Source organism: Cetorhinus maximus, unplaced genomic scaffold (assembly GCF_964194155.1).
Source record: "Cetorhinus maximus unplaced genomic scaffold, sCetMax3.hap1.1 HAP1_SCAFFOLD_3693, whole genome shotgun sequence".
Taxonomy (NCBI): domain Eukaryota; kingdom Metazoa; phylum Chordata; class Chondrichthyes; order Lamniformes; family Cetorhinidae; genus Cetorhinus; species Cetorhinus maximus.
In genome coordinates, this window is record NW_027599599.1 from 10001 (window position 1) to 17500 (window position 7500).

Below are 7500 nucleotides of genomic sequence, written 5' to 3' on the forward strand. Positions count from 1 at the left end.
TGGCCAACCATTACAACGGGAAACACTTTGCCTCTCCACCAGAGACTAAGTCCAATTGGTTAACCATTTCTCAGGAAAACACTTTGCCTCTCTGCCAGAGACTTAAGTCCAATTGGTTAACCATTTCTCATGGCCGCAATTTGCCTGCCGTTCAGAGACCAAGTCCAATTGGTTAACCATTTCTCTTGAAAACACTTTGCCTCTCCGCCAGAGACTAAGTCCAATTGGTTAACCATTTCTCAGGAAAACGCTTTGCCTCTCTGCCAGAGACAAAGTCCAATTGGTTAACCATTTCTCTTGAAAACACTTTGCCTCTCTGCCAGAGACTAAGTCCAATTGGTTATCCATTTCTCGTGAAAACACTCTGCCTCTCTGCCAGAGACTAAGTCCAATTGGTTAACCATTTCTCAGGAAAACACTTTGCCTCTCTGCCAGAGACTAAGTCCAATTGGTTAACCATTTCTCGTGAAAACACTTTGTCTCTCCGCCAGAGACTAAGTCCAATTGGTTAATCATTTCTCAAGGCCACAATTTGCCTGCCGTTCAGAGACCAAGTCCAATTGGTTAACCATTTCTCTTGAAATCACTTTGCCTCTCTGCCAGAGACTAAGTCCAATTGGTTAACCATTTCTCTTGAAAACACTTTGCCTCTCTGCCAGAGACGAAGTCCATTTGGTTAACCATTTCTCTTGAAAACACTTTGTCTCTCCGCCAGAGACTAAGTCCAATTGGTTAACCATTTCTCGTGAAAACACTTTGTCTCTCCGCCAGAGACTAAGTCCAATTGGTTAACCATTTCTCTGGAAAACACTTTGCCTCTCTGCCAGAGACGAAGTCCATTTGGTTAACCATTTCTCTTGAAAACACTTTGTCTCTCCGCCAGAGACTAAGTCCAATTGGTTAACCATTTCTCGTGAAAACACTTTGTCTCTCCGCCAGAGACTAAGTCCAATTGGTTAACCATTTCTCTGGAAAACACTTTGCCTCTCTGCCAGAGACTAAGTCCAATTGGTTAACCATTTCTCAGGAAAACACTTTGCCTCTCTGCCAGAGACTAAGTCCAATTGGTTAACCATTTCTCGTGAGAACACTTTGCCTCTCTGCCAGAGACTAAGTCCAATTGGTTCACCATTTCTCTTGAAAACACTTTGTCTCTCCGCCAGAGACTAAGTCCAATTGGTTAACCATTTCTCTGGAAAACACTTTGCCTCTCTGCCAGAGACTAAGTCCAATTGGTTAACCATTTCTCAGGAAAACACTTTGCCTCTCTGCCAGAGACTAAGTCCAATTGGTTAACCATTTCTCGTGAAAACACTTTGTCTCTCCGCCAGAGACTAAGTCCAATTGGTTAATCATTTCTCAAGGCCACAATTTGCCTGCCGTTCAGAGACCAAGTCCAATTGGTTAACCATTTCTCTTGAAAACACTTTGCCTCTCTGCCAGAGACTAAGTCCATTTGGTTAACCATTTCTCTTGAAAACACTTTGTCTCTCCGCCAGAGACTAAGTCCAATTGGTTAACCATTTCTCGTGAAAACACTTTGTCTCTCCGCCAGAGACTAAGTCCAATTGGTTAACCATTTCTCTGGAAAACACTTTGCCTCTCTGCCAGAGACTAAGTCCAATTGGTTAACCATTTCTCAGGAAAACACTTTGCCTCTCTGCCAGAGACTAAGTCCAATTGGTTAACCATTTCTCGTGAGAACACTTTGCCTCTCTGCCAGAGACTAAGTCCAATTGGTTCACCATTTCTCTTGAAAACACTTTGTCTCTCCGCCAGAGACTAAGTCCAATTGGTTAACCATTTCTCTGGAAAACACTTTGCCTCTCTGCCAGAGACTAAGTCCAATTGGTTAACCATTTCTCTTGAAAACACTTTGCCTCTCTGCCAGAGACTAAGTCCAATTGGTTAACCATTTCTCGTGAAAACACTTTGCCTCTCTGCCAGAGACTAAGTCCAATTGGTTAACCATTTCTCAGTGGCACACCGAGGGCAATCTGTAACGTCTCGCGGGCCCGGGGGCCCCTTTGCACGGCCTGCCAATGCAATCCGAGGCGCACTGTCCTTCGTTTGGTTAACCATTTCTCAGGGGCACACCGAGGGCACCCTGCACTGTCTCGCGGGCCCGGAGGCCACTTTGCACGGCCTGCCAATGCAATCCGAGGTGCTTCGCCCTTGGCCGCCTTCCCGGCCGGCTTCGGGACGTTTCGGTGGCTCTCACCGGGGCAAATCCGGTCCCCCGGGCGATTAGGAGGCCTCCCCGGGCAGGCCCGGGCTTCAGGCCGCCGCTTTTCCATCCCGGCCGAAAGAGGCGAAAAATGCCGAAAATGGCCAAAAATGGCCGCCGGCAGGGCCTGTCGGTCGGTTTGGCGGCAGCCTGGGTCGGTCCCTGCAGACCTGGAGGCTCGAGAAGGTTTTTGGCGATGTCGACCGATTCTCGATTTGCCACCTCCTACTATTCTGCAGGTACCCCGCCAACCTCCCCTGCCAACAATTCCAACCGTAAGGTCGGGCGGTAGTCCTACCGTCCAGGAGGCCCCAAAGCCCGCAAAACGCCATTTTGCCCTTTCCTCATCGGGACTTCCGAGGGGAACTCATTAACCAGCTCCAGGAGTGGCATGCCAGAAAATGCAACTTGACCCGTCGCCGGGCAGATTCGCTACTCTCTGCGGGAATACCCCCACCGGGTGCCGGGTAAAGGCCTCGGATCTGACCTCATGGACTTCCGTCTGTGCACGGATTTTGCTCTCGCGGGCCCAAGAGCCACTTTGCCCGGCCTGCCAATGCAACCCGAGGTCCATTGTCCTCATTGGTTAACCATTTCTCGTGAAAACACTTTGCCTCTCTGCCAGAGACGAAGTCCAATTGGTTAACCATTTCTCGTGAAAACACTTTGTCTCTCCGCCAGAGACTAAGTCCAATTGGTTAACCATTTCTCAGGGGCTCACCGAGGGCAATCTGTAACGTCTCGCGGGCCCGGGGGCCCCTTTGCATGGCCTGCCAATGCAATCCGAGGCGCACTGTCCTTCGTTTGGTTAACCATTTCTCAGGGGCACACCGAGGGCACCCTGCATTGTCTCGCGGGCCCGGAGGCCACTTTGCACGGCCTGCCAATGCAATCCGAGGTGCTTCGTCCTTGGCCGCCTTCCCGGCCGGCTTCGGGACGTTTCCGGGGCTCTCACCGGGGCAAATCCGGTCCCCCGGGCGATTAGGAGGCCTCCCCGGGCAGGCCCGGGCTTCAGGCCGCCGCTTTTCCATCCCGGCCGAAAGAGGCGAAAAATGCCGAAAATGGCCAAAAATGGCCGCCGGCAGGGCCTGTCGGTCGGTTTGGCGGCAGCCTGGGTCGGTCCCTGCAGACCTGGAGGCTCGAGAAGGTTTTTGGCGATGTCGACCGATTCTCGATTTGCCACCTCCTACTATTCTGCAGGTACCCCGCCAACCTCCCCTGCCGACAATTCCAACCGTAAGGTCGGGCGGTAGTCCTACCGACGAAGAGGCCCCAAAGCCCGCAAAACGCCATTTTGCCCTTTCCTCATCGGGACTTCCGAGGGGAACTCATGAACCAGCTCCAGGAGTGGCATGCCAGAAATTGCAACTTGACCCGTCGCCGGGCGCACTCGCTGCTCTTTGCGGGAATACCCCCACCGGGCGCCGGGTAAGAGCCTCGGATCTGACCTCATGGGCTTCCGTCCTCGCACGGATTTTGCTCTCCCGGGCCCAGGGGCCACTTTCCCCGGCCTTGCGAAGGCAATCGGAGGTGCTTCGCCCTCGAAACCGCCTTCCCGGCCGGCTTCGGGACGTTTCCGGGGCAAATCCGGTCCCGCGGGCGAAGGGGAGCCTTCCCCGGGCACGCCCGGGCTTCAGGCCGCCGCTTTCCGTGACCTACCGAAAGACGCGAAAAATGCCGAAAATGGCCAAAAATGGCCGCCCGGCACGGCCTCGCGGTCGGTTTGGGGGCAGCCTGGGTCGGTCCCTGCAGACCTGGAGGCTCGAGAAGGCACTTGGCGATGTCGACCGATTCTCGATTTGCCACCTCCTACTATTCTGCAGGTACCCCGCCAACCTCCCCAGCCAACAAATCGCAAATGCCGATCGGCGGGTGACCGTCCGGTAGTCATGCCGACGAAGAGGCACCTAGGCCCCGCAAACGCTTCCAAATCCGACCCCATCCCGGACCGGTTCTTTTTTAAAAAAGGCTCCCAGGATTCCGGATTTTTTCCTGCCGCACTCGGGACCACCCGACGGACACGAAACCGGGAACCTTTCCCCGGTCCGACCCTCCTCGGCCCGGCCAGCCGACGCCGAAGCGGCCGACTGGTTAATGATTTCACCCTGCTCCGACGTGACGCGTTTTCCAACCGCGCATGCGCGGCTCTGCCACCCGAACCGCCCCCTCACGTGGGGGCTCTGGGTCCGCCCCCCGGCAGCCATTTCCTCCTGCCGGTCCGTTATTTTACGCCGTTTTTCGCCCTCCAGCCCTGCCGGAATGCTGCCTGCTCGCTGGTTAACCATTTCGCTCCCTGCACTTCGGCTTCTGCCCTGCTGGGGAAGCCCGCTGCTGCCTCTAACCGTACTCACGGGCGGGCGGCTCTCCTGCGCGGCCTCCGGCCACGCCCCCTCACCTGGTTTGCTGGGAACCCGCCCCCGGCAGCCTGTTACTCGTGCCGGTTCGGTCTTATCGGCCCTTTTTGCACCTTCCCTGCCTGCTGGCATGCTTCGGCTCACCGGTCAACCGGTTCCCCGTTCTCCACTTAGACTTTTGAGCTGCGGGGCTGGTCTGCCGCGAACTGCACCCGTATTACGGGGCGGGCGGCTCTACTGCCCGTACGGCTGCCCTGCCTGTTAACTGGTTAACCGTTTCCCCGTCCACTACTTCGTCCCTGGACCTGCCGGTGTGTTCTGCAGCTAACTGCACCCGTATTACGGGGCGGGACGCTCCGCTTACCGGCCGGCTGCCATGCCTGCTTAACTGGTCAACCATTTACTCACATATACTTAGCCCCTGGAGCTGCTGGGCTGGTCGGCGACCTAACTGCACCCTTGTTGCCGGGAGGTCGGCACTAATTGCCGGCCGGCCGGCTGCCCTGCCTGCTAACTGGTAAACCCTTTACCCACATGTACTTAGCCCCTGGATACTGATGGGCTGTTCTGCACCTAACTGCACCCTGATTAGCGGGCGGGCGGCTTTAATTGCCGGCCGGCTGCTCTGCCTGCTAACTGGTTAACCATTGACCCACATGTACTTAGCCCCTGGAAACAGAGGGGCTGTTCTGCACCTAACTGCACCCTTATTAGCGGGCGGACAGGCGGCCGGCTCTAATTACCGGCCGGCCGGCTGCCCTGCCTGCTAACTGGTTAACCATTTACCCACATGTACTTAGCCCCTGGAAACTGATGGGCTGTTCTGCACCTAACTGCACCCTTATTAGCGGGCGGACAGGCGGCCGGCTCTAATTACCGGCCGGCCGGCTGCCCTGCCTGCTAACTGGTTCACCATTTACCCACATGTCCTTAGCCCCTGGAAGCTGATGGGCTGTTCTGCACCTAACTGCACCCTTATTAGCGGGCGGGCGGCTGTAATTACCGGCCGGCTGCCCTGCCTGCTAACTGGTTAACCATTTACCCACATGTACTTAGCCCCTGGAAACTGATGGGCTGTCCTGCACCTAACTGCACCCTTATTAGCGGGCGGACAGGCGGCCGGCTCTAATTACCGGCCGGCCGGCTGCCCTGCCTTGCTAGCTGGTTAACCATTTACCCACATGTACTTAGCCCCTGGAAACTGATGGGCTGTTCTGCACCTAACTGCACCCTTATTAGTGGGCGGACAGGCGGCCGGCTCTAATTACCGGCCGGCCGGCTGCCCTGCCTGCTAACTGGTTAACCATTTACCCACATGTACTTAGCCCCTGGAAACTGATGGGCTGTCCTGCACCTAACTGCACCCTGATTAGCGGGCGGGCGGCTCTAATTGCCGGCCGGCTGCTCTGCCTGCTAACTGGTTCACCATTGACCCACATGTACTTAGCCCCTGGAAACTGATGGGCTGTCCTGCACCTAACTGCACCCTTATTAGCGGGCGGACAGGCGGCCGGCTGTAATTCCCGGCCGGCTGCGCTGCCTGCTAACTGGTTAACCATTTACCCACATGTACTTAGCCCCTGGAAACTGATGGGCTGTTCTGCAACTCACTGCACCCTTACTGGCGGGCGGACAGGCGGCCGGCTCTAATTACCGGCCGGCCAGCTGCCCTGCCTTGCTAACTGGTTAACCATTTACCCACATGTACTTAGCCCCTGGAAACTGATGGGCTGTTCTGCACCTAACTGCACCCTTATTAGCGGGCGGGCGGCTGTAATTACCGGCCGGCTGCCCTGCCTGCTAACTGGTTAACCTTTTACCCACATGTACTTAGCCCCTGGAAACTGATGGGCTGTTCTGCACCTAACTGCACCCTTACTAGCGGGCGGACAGGCGGCCGGCTCTAATTACCGGCCGGCCGGCTGCCCTGCCTTGCTAACTGGTTAACCATTTACCCACATGTACTTAGCCCCTGGAAACTGATGGGCTGTCCTGCACCTAACTGCACCCTTACTAGCGGGCGGGCGGCTGTAATTAGCGGCCGGCTGCCCTGCCTGCTAACTGGTTCATCATTTACCCACATGTACTTAGCCCCTGGAGCTGCTGGGCTGGTCGGCACCTAACTGCAGCCCTATGGCCGGGAGGTCGGCTCTAATTACCGGCCGGCTGCCCTGCCTGCTAACTGGTTAATCATTTACCCACATGTACTTAGCCCCTGGAGCTGCTGGGCTGGTCGGCACCTAACTGCACCCGTAATGGCCGGGAGGTCGGCTCTAATTACCGGCCGGCTGCCCTGCCTGCTAACTGGTTAACCATTTACCCACATGTACTTAGCCCCTGGAGCTGATGGGCTGTTCTGCACCGAACTGCACCCTGATTAGCGGGCGGGCGGCTCTAATTGCCGGCCGGCTGCCCTGCCTGCTAACTGGTTAACCATTTACCCGCATGTACTTAGCCCCTGGAGCTGCTGGGCTGGCCGGCACCTAACTGCACCCTTATCACCGGGCGGGCGGCTCTAATTACCGGCCGGCCGGCTGCCCTGCCTGCTAACTGGTTCACCATTTACCCACATGTACATAGCCCCTGGAGCTGCTGGGCTGGCCGGCACCTAACTGCACCCTTATCACCGGGCGGGCGGCTCTAATTACCGGCCGGCCGGCTGCCCTGCCTGCTAACTGGTTAACCATTTACCCACATGTACTTAGCCCCTGGAAAATGATGGGCTGTTCTGCACCTATCTGCACCCTGATTAGCGGGCGGGCGGCTCTAATTGCCGGCCGGCTGCTCTGCCTGCTGACTGGTTAACCATTTACCCACATGTCCTTAGCCCCTGGAAGCTGATGGGCTGTTCTGCACCTAACTGCACCCTGATTAGCGGGCGGGCGGCTGTAATTGCCGGCCGGCTGCATTGCCTGCTAA